This window comes from Lactuca virosa, chromosome 5 (genome assembly GCF_052849685.1).
Source record: "Lactuca virosa cultivar CGN04683 chromosome 5, Lactuca_virosa_CGN04683_v6, whole genome shotgun sequence".
Taxonomy (NCBI): domain Eukaryota; kingdom Viridiplantae; phylum Streptophyta; class Magnoliopsida; order Asterales; family Asteraceae; genus Lactuca; species Lactuca virosa.
In genome coordinates, this window is record NC_136430.1 from 278,481,543 (window position 1) to 278,494,830 (window position 13,288).

The following is a 13,288-nucleotide window of genomic DNA, read 5'->3' on the forward strand; positions in this document are numbered from 1 at the left end:
CAAGCACTACTAGAGGATGTTTTATCATATTAAAACATTTAACTTAATTCATTAAGTCCTCAATCAAAATGCTAAGTTCATAATGCTTACAAATACTCAAATGAAGGGTTAAGATCTCAAGTTTCCCAAAAACACTCTTGAACCAATATGACTTATTCCCAAATCATTTAATAAATCATTGGGTGTTGTTAAGTACATAGAACCACAATTTATCTCATTGCAAGTACTTCATCCAACTATGGAATCCTCAATTCCATTCCATGTTCCCAAATTACCTTGGGTCAAAACAATCATTAGAGCTATAACTTCACTAGCAATCCTTGATGTTAATGTTTCAATAACATATCTAGAGTGTCAATTCATGTTCATGAATGTCATTCACTTCTTATATGTCAAATCACCATGTGGTTATCCCTAGATTTCCCAAAATGCCCTTATGGCCAAATACTCCATAAATTCAACTACATATCATTCAAGTCTCCAAGTTTTTGCATTCAAATCATTTTTTAATATCAACTCATGATTATGAGTATCATATACTCATCAAATGCTCAGATTCAAAGGATTCCATTGTTTCATTATAATTTCCCCAAAATCATCTAAATTCCATGTTTATGCAACATTCTCCCATCATAGATGTGTTTGAGCATTCCAATTGGATTTATTGCTTCTAAACATCATCTAGGTCATTGAATCCATTCCAATCTAACATATAAACATGAAATCCCCAATTTGAATTTCTAGGGTTCATGAGGGTTTTCACCCAAATCCTCAAATCCATCAATGAGATGATTGGATTGAGAATGAGATCATCAAAACAACTCAAGGGAGGTTATAAAACCAAACCTTAACCATAAAATGAAATGAAAATCATATATAACTCCTAATCCATAGATGAAACTCGAATTCTACACTAAGGGAGGAAGAAAATATACCTTAAATCACTTGATTTCTTCACAACTTGCACCAAATGAACCAAGAAAGCTTGAGATTGAATCCTAGGGTTTTTCTTATGCTTGAATCGCCATTTCATAGTTTCCTTTCTTCTCTCTACGTTCTCCCTTGGCTGGAAATGAAGAGAGTGCAAATTTATTTTCAGATTTTTAACATTTGGTCCCTCTAATTTGCTCATTTTGTCCAAAACTCGCTAAACCTTAATATTTGCGATTTTAACTTAAGTCTTGACATAATAAGTCCTTCTACATCCGTCATATAACTTTTACAGTCCTTTCCACTAACTGAGTCAACCATTTGGTCAACTCATTCTATTTTTCTAATTTGACACTTTTATCCCTTTGACTTTCAAAACTGTTATTATTTTCAATTATAACTTTCTAAACATCATATCAACTAATAATATGATTATCCCTTGATGATTTAACTATTTAAATCATTTTTCATTTATTTACTTTATTAATTTAAGAACCCGGTCTTAAATTTTAGGATGTTACATGACCCGTAGCATTCACGGATTCTTTCAGATGATTAGGCCAGGGTGGGCCAGTTATCAAGATTGTGGGTAGACCACAACATGATTGGAATCAGGACACGGCAGGTCGTCAGAGGCCGGGTATGATGTAAGACTACATATATTATGGTAGCATTCACCTTTTTCCATCGGATTCAGTGGCAACAGGTTGTCAGCCAATCATGATCGGATGAACCAGAAGGATTGAAGGAGCCATGAGTGGCAGTATAGATAGGGTAGTTATTGTCAGACGAGGTATCATTCGGAGGTCGCGTGGGACTACTGAGTGTGTTTTGGCTCAACAATCGGTTAGGTGTCCGTTGTTTCGAGTAGTTGACAGATAAGGTGGGATCAGAGAGGTCTCGGATGCTTCTGAAAAGCAGCAAGTGGTAGCAAGAAGAGTCAAAGTGGGTTCAGTGACTTGGGATTTGTGTGTGGAGTTGCTGTATTCGGGGTATACGCTAAGTTGTTTGCAGTTGGATTAAATAATCTCATAGTGGTTGATTTGACCCTGTTGCGAATCTCTCGTCTGAGTCTAACCGTTGCAGAGATAAGTCTCCTACTCGAAGGATTATTTGAGCTTCTGTCAGGTATAAGTATTTTGCAGGGAAATTTGGTCTGTGACTTTGTTTTCTAGTGGGAACGTCAAATTATCAGAAGTTGAGTCGCCAGTTGGGAGATAAGTACAATGAATTCGGAAATGGTTCAGAGTGGGCGGTCTATCAGGGATACAGACCATCTCGAGACTTTAGATTTCAGATGGAGCAGATGTGATCAGGTTGCAAGGAATTCGTTCACCTTCGGGTTTTAGAACCCTGCGAGGGATGTTTTTGGTTGCCCTGGGAAGGTTGGGGTATGCTTTTGGCTGTGGCCGTGTTGCTCAAGTTATTTGGCGTGTCAAGAGTGGTGAGGAATGATTTCGAGAATGAAATCTAAGTTAAGTGGGGGAGAGTTGTAACATTCCGTTTGAAATTTCGTAATTTAATAATAAACACTGAACCACAAGATGTAAATTTAAATTTTATATTATTTTATAGTAACCCTAAAATCCATAATATTTAGCGGGGTGTTGGTTTCGGGGAGCCAAATGATATAAGTTGGAATTTCGGGGATTAAAGTGTAATTCCATGATTTATTTTGTAAAGATTTTCAGAAGTTAAGGGGTGTTTGGTAAATATTGGACTTAAATAACAAGGATTTTGGAATGTTGAGGGTTATATGGTAACTTCTGGGACTTGATTTGTAATGGACCGGGGGGGCGGGGTTGAATGTGTTAACTGGTCAAAAGTTGAATTTGGACCGGGGGGCGGGGGTATAAAATCCGTCACCTTTGTGCTCACTAATCCTAACCCTAAAGTTACCTCCAACCGCCAACCTTGTAACCCCATTGTCCAGCCGCCACCACCACATCATCTAGCTGTTCTGATCAACCAAGGCCACCGGCGGACCATTGCTGCCAACGAAGCTAGCCTCACACGTTTCTACGACCGGAGATATCGAAGACCGACGGGAACCGGGAGTCATGGCTACTGTGGTCATTTTCCAGAGGAGGCGCGACCACCATTCCCTCCGCCGCACCCACCGCAGTTGAAGACGAAGACCGCCTTGGGGGCGTTATGGCAGCAGCCGATCAGAAGAAGCTATCTATGGCTGTCGTTTTTACTGGTCTGACAATCTCTCTTCTTCTCCTTCTTTCTGCCAACGCATCACCGCCATTACTCTTATCACCGGAGAATACGAGAGCTCGAGCCCGATACTGTGGTCGTGGGGAGACCGATCGAGCGTATTCAGTGGCCGCTACGTCCCTTCCGTCACGCCGCCGTCATCGTCCTCCTCCAAGATGGAGGTTTAGGCGTGGTGTGTATTTCTGCTCGTGTATGTATGCGTGTTTAGTATGGTTGACGGGTGTTGCTTGGCCGAACATCACAAGAGAGCCACCACCACCACTGTGAGGTGGTGGTTAGCACCTCCGACCACCGCTTGCCGCCACAAGGGTGGCTGAGTGTGTGTGTGTTTATTTTGGAATATAATGTTGTATAATCATATTTTTGGCCAGAATAATCAAGGAAATCGCCACCACCAGCACCGTGAGGTGGTGGTTGCCACCTTTTTCCGCCACCAACTGTCGTGTTGGGTGGCAGTGTGCATTTGTGTGATTGGATTGCTATTATAAGTGCTTGGACATGTTTGGTCTAAAATCATAACCACCACCACCACGAGGTGGTGGCCGCCGCCGTGAGCCGCCATTGACCACCACTACCCGAGGTGGTAGTGGGTGGTGCCCGACTTATTTAACCCTAATTGACCTAATGAAGCCCTAATTGACCTAAAAACCTAATCATTTGACTAATTGGCACGCGATTGGGTTGGAAACCCTAATTAGAGTTTAGAAAACCCTAATTTTGGATATGCGAGTTTTGGATTTGTCAGGACCCGCGTTTGGACCATTGGATATGGAATTTTGAATTACGCCCGACCACAGTGTATGTTTGGTCTAGTGGAGTGATGGACTTAATGGATTAAGTAAGAACACTTAACCCTAATTATCATTTTATGTGAAAAACCCTAATTGGGTTTGGGTTCTTGTTGGACCATTTCTTGGACTAAGTTGCCGTGGGCCTTCGTGGGCCAATTGGGAACATATTTATGGACTAAGTAAATTATTGGACTTTAGGATTAGGGCCATTGGAAAGGCTTGGGCCCAATTTGGAAAATTGGGCCATAGGTGGGCCATAATTGGGCCTTGATGATTATGAGATATTGGACCATCGGAATGCCAAGTGTTTGGACTAGAATAAATGGTTGGGCCTTAAGATAAGACCATGTAAAGGTTTGGGCCCAATTTGAAAAATTGGGCCATATGTTGGGCTTTGGTTTATTGATTGGTTTTTGGGTCTTCAGAGTGTGTGTTTGGGCCTTGGGTTTGGATCAAGCTAGGTTACGGATAAAGTAGTATTTTTACCCCAAGCATGGACTTATGGTTATGTATTGGAACCCAATTATTAATTGGGTGTTGTTTTGATGTTGACAGTGATGGGTTTTAGTATACTACAACATCCTATGGTGCACATACAACCCTAAATACCTTGGATCTATGTTTTCACTAATTATACATGCAAATGGTTTCCAAGGTATTAAACCTATAACTAGCATGCAATTTGATATAAACAATACAAGATGCTAGTTAGAATAACATACCTTTTATGTGGCTTGAAGTCTTGATGTATTTGATGTTGCTTGAAACACTTTGGCCTTTAAGAACTTAGTGCCCCAAATGTTGCACCTCAAATGGAATCACAACTCACCTAGGACAAAGGTGACTCTTGAGAGAGAAACTTCATGCACCAAAAATACCTCCAAGGACTCCAAGAACTTCTAGTGGCGTTTTTAGGCAATGGACTTCATATTTATATGTGGTGGATTCCAAGGGTCATGGGTATAACCCAAATCCATATCCATTGGTTTTATGATCCATGGTTCATGTGGCCCAACTCTTTATGTATCCATACATAAACTTGGTCCAACATGGATCATAAGCCCAACATATATAAATATAACTAATTACCATAATTAGTCCCCATAGATTTAATTAGTCTCTTTTTGATCACTAAATTAATTCCAAATTAATTCTTGATCAATACTAATTAAAACATATGATTTCATATTAATATATTATAACTTATAATATATTAACAAATCATATATAACTTTCTCTCAAGAGTCCATCCTAACAAATTGTCCTGGTGTTATGCAACCCAAATGGTCCATGCTACTCTCGGGTCGAATACATACCAATAATAGTTATGGGCTTAGACATCTAATCCAACAGTCTCCCACTTGGATAAGTCTAAAACTATTATTGCGTATGACTCCAAGATCCCAACTAGCAATCGTAGCTCTTAAAAGCCGCTGTCAAACTCTGACCTAGTCAATGACTTGTCCATTAGATAACGGATTATATATTCCTCCATTTAAGATATCATATGGACTGAAACATGGATTATAATCATTCTCTCTGTCCATTTGTTGTTTCCCGATTTCTGATTTATGACGACCGACTAATTGAACAAATCAAATCAGTCCTGGTCCGACCGAGCCCTTACGTTTGTCATCACCAAATCATCGAGGGGCCCACAAATATCACTTTTATCCCTCTAAGGGTAAAAGGAATGGATAAACTTTGACCAAAATGTGCGCTTGTACTTACTCATCAAATTACACACAACGATATGTTTTATAACAACCGAGTTACTAGTTGCGTTTACATATGTCAATGTGCAACCGATGCGCAACTACAACTCACACGTCTCCATTTGAAGAATATAAGATATTATCGTCTCATGATCACTCGTGATAAAATCCATGAAGCGAGTCAAATGAGCGTTGGTTTAATCCAATACTCGAATCTTATTCCAGGAGCACTCATGGATACTGCAGCTATGTCTAGGCCACCTAGACAAACTACAGACCCATTCATGACAGTCTTGCCTCATACCTACTTCCAAAGTATGATTGACTGTGGAGAGTTTAAATAACCTAGTTATTCGGGAAGTCAAAACATGCAAAGTGAAACACAAGAATAATACTAATCCTATATGGCCCCAAGCACCTTTGAGAGTAAATAAAACACCTTTTATTTAAACACCATATTGATTACTCATTATTCATTGTATAATGTTTCAAATAATCAACTTAATACTTAAATTAAAACAATAGTTATGCTATGCTCCAAGCATGCACACTATATTTACCTATTGTCCTTCCTTTGTGAAATAGATCAACTGACAACATTTCAATAATGCTCATTTCACAATTCCAAATCCTTATCGTAAATGTAAGAATGCCAAACCCTTGTCATTTACTATAATCTGTTAGATTCTAAACTTGTATGCATTGATCCTCTTGTAATGACTATGCACAAGTCACAAAGACTTGGCAAACAGACATTACAGAGTATTCCAATGGAGGGCAATTCCATGGAAACGAAGTCTCTCATTCAAAGTACATTCCTTTGAACATCCTTCTTGCAATGAGTTTTCTAATCTTACACAGATTTAAAGAATAACTTCCACTTATGGAAACATTTCCATATTCCCATTTTGATTATCACTTATGAACAAGAGTTGCCTTTTTTTTCAGAATATGTCAATATGGTCCTTTCCAAAATTAACACCATACTTCCAATTGTCCATGAGCAACCAATCTTTGATAAACCTCAGATTGTCCTCAATAATTGCTTAATCATTTTAGTCATATCCAGTTCTAATCCTTTTTCCCTCTTAATGCCCTAGACATTCGGAAAATTTAGAACGGATAAATATTATAGCACATGTAATCGATCCTATACCCGAAGCATATGGGACACGATTCATGATGTCTCACATAAAGACTTGATACTTGACCTAGTCTTTTGCTACAATATTTCTTATAATTTTCCATGTTCTCATAATTCAAATTATGAAAAGGGATGCCGTAATCATAATCGAATTTTAGAACACAAATAATGTAATCATGACTAAATTTGATTAAAATCTCACAATCTAAGCTTTTAGATTTGAAATGAAGTATGAATTCCTCTCCCTTAATTATAGCAAAACAACTTTTTCAACCCCTGCAACTTCATGAATTGAAACTTTTGTTTTCTATAATTAACATTGCTAAGTTGCAGCACCTAACATAATAATCATGCTCCCACTAACATGATAATAATTATTATTAACATAACACTTATGCTCCCTAGCTTTGACATGTATCCAGAAATCAGCTGGACTTCTAGAAATCAATACTTTATTGACTTTCTTACCAAAGTTCAGATTTCTGATACGAGATGCTTTGATAAGACTTTATCAAAATCATACACCTTTTCTTAGATAGCTCACATGTGTATCTAAACAATTTTTAGAACTATGAAAAGGGATGCCGTAATCATAGTCTCAATTGTTTAGACCTTTGTCATTTCTCACAAGTCCATGTTAGTGTGCTGGTTAACCACACACGCTCCACTAACGACTTTGAGAATGCAAATATCACAATTACTATCTACTTAAAATCTACTTAGTGAAAGCGTTTCCTCACCATCATTTTCATGAATCGAAGAGAAACCTTATGACAATGGCCTCTTGACATATAAGATTAGTTCTTGAACCTTTTTCAAGATCTTTAAGACTCCCACTGGCCTCTTGACATATAAGATTCTCTTGTCAAGAACCATTCCTTGACAAAGCAAATATTCAAGAGTTAGTGCGGATTCTTATCAAGACAAACACTTCACACAATTGGCCTTAGTTGGTTTTTGTTTTATCCAAAACATCACAACTTACCAATTTCAAATGTTTAGGAGTAATAAAACATTTTACTCTACATTTGACAAGTGTTATAAACCTTCTTAAGATTATGTCACTCAAGTTACAATCTTAGAGTATTACTCTAAGACTTGTTTTTTGGAACGAAGTATGATTTATCTTTTGATTCAACCATTTCAACAATTCACGATTCCTCTTCTTAGTCAAACAAATGCACTAAGATGTCCTTAGATGATCAATTGTGATACGGTTTCATAATCACTAAGATAATCACAAAACATGATACTCAAGTACTCTCCCATCTTTTCAGATTGGAGAAACTTTTATCTTTTTTCCTAATTTGATTCTTCTCATTCGTCCTGCCATACATTGAAACTTTTCCAATGTTTCAGAATTATACTTAAACTTGTAAGCACAACCATATTTACTAAACTTTAGTAAATCATGATGAATAGTCTTATCGTTCTCTGTGGTGGACCTGACCAGCGCACACCCAAGTGTATCCGATCCCCTAGGCCTTCATTTGACTCACATATACATGTGATCAAGGAATTAGTCTTAATTTCCCAAAGATGAAAATCCTCATTCATCATACAATACAAGCTGCATTATTCCAAGTTTCTATCCAACTGAAACTTGGGTGATGAGAATCTTTCCTTATTTGGTAAATTATGACACTACCACAAACGAAAGAATCAAATCCATTTTCCAATATTGCTATTAATGGAATCATATAAATAACAATTTTCACAAATGTCATTGTAAGGATACTTAAAATAAATAAAATCAAAATTTTCTCTTTTATTTTAAAAAAACTTGCAGAAACACTTATCCTTACAATGCAAATGCATATGAAAACAATGTTGTTATTTATTCCTAGGCAATCTATCCCAACTCTTAAGCAACAACTCAAAATTCTGATCACCGAACCATGCGATCGAAATCCATCTTCGCGATCAGAATCAACATATTCTTCTTTTAAGCTTCCTTTCTTTTCTTTGATTCTACAAAACATCAAAATGCGACCTAGTCACATCATGTAATAAGAATCTCAAATAGGAACTTAATAGAGTTAGATAGTGGACTTTACCTGAAGCATAGTCTAATCTTTGACTTTAACCATCCTAGTGAAATTTCAGGTAAATAAGGCAGCTTCGCAACCAATGCCCCTTCTTTTGGCAATAGAAACATATGGACTCTTTGGTAATGGTACATGGGACTATCTTTGACGTAGCCTTTCTCTTTACCATTTGGTCAACTGAGTTGACTATGGCCGATCCCTTTCCATTGGGAAGAGAAAGTTTTTCTGGATTTCCAATGTTACCATTGTCAATGTCCATGGAAGTTTGGGAAGTCGATCTTCCAATCAAATTTGCTTTACCAGTGCTCCAAATCATTGTTGATTCAGCAGTATCAAGCAAATAGATAAGATCATTAAGGGTCATGTCATGGTCTGTCATATAGTAGTCCCAAAGGAACTCACTATATGACTCAGGAAGTGATTGAAGAACCTAGTCAACAACCAAATTTCTCAAGACCTTGACACCCAACTCTCCCGGCTTGTCAATATGTGACTTTATCTCCAAGATGTGAACACACATAGACTTTGCTTGTCAATAGGGCTTGAGTGACCTTGAACTTTTCAAGAACTTGTGGGTCAGGGAGAATAATTGGAGGAGGTGGAGGAATTGAAGTATGATTTCCATGATCCAACCACGGGACATCATCTTCATTAGGAAAGCTTGTTTCAAGGGATTTGGGATGATCATAGTTGTCTGAACCAAACATCTAAAATGGGAGATATTCAAGTTAGTTGATTTAAGTCCTTAATATAACACCCAATATGAAATATTAAGGCTAGGACCCAACACACTATTTTATAACTTGGAAGAGGGATGCCGTAATCCAAGCTATAAAATATTTGAAGGTAGGTGAATGACGATTCACCAATTTCCACCATGAAAACCTAATAGGGTATTGGGTTTTAATTGGATTGAAACTCCTAGATCTTTTGAGATTCATTGAACTCTTCAATGACATGTTTAAATCTTGATTGTGCCCTCTCCAGTTTGTGACTGGGAATTTATAAGTGTTTAGTTACTTAGTATTTATCATTATACTTTTAATGAAGGGAGAATTATAGTCCTTGTCCTACCCGTTCGGCTAACGACCCTCCACCAGTCAAGGAAGCGGTGGGTGAGAGTGGACACCCATTAAACTGCCATTTTATAGGCAGTAACCTTATACCCCCTTATAGACCGGCTTCGTGAATGAGGCCTACTAACGGTAAGACTGACTTACTCTTATACATATATATATATAAATATTAAACCTATAATATTATAATAGTATAAGGGTTGAATTTTAACTTTTAAAATTCAAAGGGTTTTACTTGGAATTAAAGTATTCATGAGGGGGGGGGGGGGAACTTTACAAATTCCAAAACTTGAGGGCAAGTTTTGAACAATTCAAAAAACCTTTTGGTTTCCATAACTTATAAGTTTAAAGTAGTTTTAGTGGAAAAAATCTTCAAGTTCCATAACTTGAGGACAAGTTATGGAAGACTTTAAAACATTTAAAAATGAGACTCTTCATTTTTCATAACTTATGGAAATCTTATGAGTTTTAAAAAATCATAAATGAGACTTTTCATATAACTTGAGGACAAGTTACAAAAACACATTTTATGAACAACTTTTAGATCAATTTGGATCGAAAACAAATTATCACATAATTTTTCTATTAATCTAAACTAACTCATAAGAACAAGATAATTCAAATCAAACAATTTTCATGTAATTAGCCTAACCATTAAACTAATACAAAGCATGAATCTATTGACAATTATCTTTTGAATTGAATTAGCATGAACATTACCACATAAAAAATAGGTTTATAAGTTCAAAAACAGTTTGGGGTAATGTTCCTAGTCCAATTCCAGCCAAAAAACTCGAAGATATGCTGTCAGGGGGTCCAACTCGCCCAGTGCAAGAACAAACTCAACGAGATGGATGAGTTTGTACATGGACTCGTCGAGTCCCTCCATGGACTCCTCGAGTCCCCTGTCCAGACAGCAAAAAACTTCGATTTTTTCAGCTTTTTCAGCAATTTGCATCAAGTATAATTGAAAACAAGCCTTGGCTCTGATACCACTGATGGGTTTTAGTATACTACAACATCCTATGGTGCACATACAACCCTAAATACCGTGGATCTATGTTTTCACTAATTATACATGCAAATTGTTTCCAAGATATTAAACCTATAACTAGCATGCAATTTGATATAAACAATACAAGATGCTAGTTAGAATAACATACCTTTTATGTGGCTTGAAGTCTTGATGTATTTGATGTTGCTTGAAACACTTTGGCCTTTTAAGAACTTAGTGCCCCAAATGTTGCACCTCAAATGGAATCACAACTCACCTAGGACAAAGGTGACTCTTGAGAGAGAAACTCCATGCACCAAAAACACCTCCAAGGACTCCAAGAACTTCTAGTGGCGTTTTTAGGCAATGGACTTCATATTTATATGTGGTGGATTCCAAGGGTCATGGGTATAACCCAAATCCATACCCATGGGTTTTATGATCCATGGTTCATGTGGCCCAACTATTTATGTATCCATACATAAACTTGGTCCAACATGGATCATAAGCCCAACACATATAAATATAACTAATTACCATAATTAGTCCCCATAGATTTAATTAGTCTCTTTTTGATCACTAAATTAATTCCAAATTAATTCTTGATCAATACTAATTAAAACATATGATTTCATATTAATATATTATAACTTATAATATATTAACAAATCATATATAACTTTCTCTCAAGAGTCCATCCTAACAAACTGTCCTGGTGTTATGCAACCCAAATAGACTATGCTACTCTCAGGTCGAATACATACCAATAATAGTTATGGGCTTAAACATCTAATCCAACAGACAGTTCAGAAATCTGTCAACCAACAACTAGAGTTTTATCCGTGGGACTTCAGAATTGTGAGGTGAGTCTCCTCACCATACCAATGGGTCGAAGGCACCAATGCTGGCCCATTTTGTGATATGTGGTACACTAGTTGATGTAGTGATATGTGGTATACTAGTTGGTTATATGCTATGTGCTATGCTAGTTGTTTATGTGATATTCGCATGAAAGACCATGGGGGAGCCCATGACACTTGGATGTAAGACCATGTGGGGGAGCCCATGGCTTTTTAGGTAAAGACCATGGGGGGAGCCCATGACACTTGGATGTAAGACCATGTGGGGGAGCCCATAGCTTTTCAAGTAAATACCATGGGGGAGCCCATGACACTTGGATGTCAGACCATGTGGGGATCCCATGACACATAGGTGTAAGACCTTGGGGGGAGCCCACGACATCCTGGAGTAAGACCCTGGGAGGAGCCCACGACATCCTTATATGCTTATATGCATGGCTTATGCGATTGATATGGCTTATGTGATTGATATAGCCTATGTGATTGATATGGTTTATACGGTTATGTGGATTATGTGGGGTATGCTTTGGGGAACTTACTAAGCTTCGTGCTTACAGTTTTGTTTATGGTTTCAGGTATCATCAATTTGGAAGGGAATGGCCCGGCTTGATCGCAGCGCACACACCCGTGTTTTCCGCAATATGTGATTTTGGGATGAACTCTGATAAATGTTTTAATTAGCATCGTTTTTGGAATGTTTGGATTAAATGATATATCTGTTTGACTATAATAAAAATGAAAATTTTTCCCTTGATTTTTGGGCCGTTACAATTTTACCCGGTCAACAGGTCATCCAACTTTCAAAAATTATATTTTTGGCCAATATTTCAAAATTTATTACAATTTTGGTCCAAAATTTACACTTTTTGCCCAGATTTTAATTTTTTTACAAATTTGGTCCAAATTTTACCCTTTGGCCCAAATTTTAGAATTTTGTTATGTATTCCTCATAACTTTAGTTATTTTACAATTTTTTTCTCAAAATTTTGTTCCGAATATGTTTTTTATTTATAAAATCATATTTATACAAAAAAAACATATTTTCAAATAAAAATCTTATATTTTCTATATAAAAACTTTTTTTTAAAAACTTTTTTCTATACGAAATATCTATTTATAAAAATGGGTATTTATTAAGTACATAAATATATACAAATCCGTCATTATAAAAAAAAGAATACAAACATGTATTTTACAAAACAAAATATATACAAACACCTATTTTATTGTAATTACATTTGTATACAAACACATTTATAAAAAAGTAAACAAACATATATTTCATAGTGTGTGTGTATATATATATATATATATATATATATATATTTATGCACACAAATAGGTGTGTATCTATATTTTTTTTATAAAATCATGAAAGTGTACATTTCTTTTATAAAAACGTGGTTGAATAGTTTTTTATATAATACGTGATTGTATACATTTTTTTATATAAACATGTTTGAATACAAATGCATTTATTATAAAATAGGTGTTTATAAAAAAAATA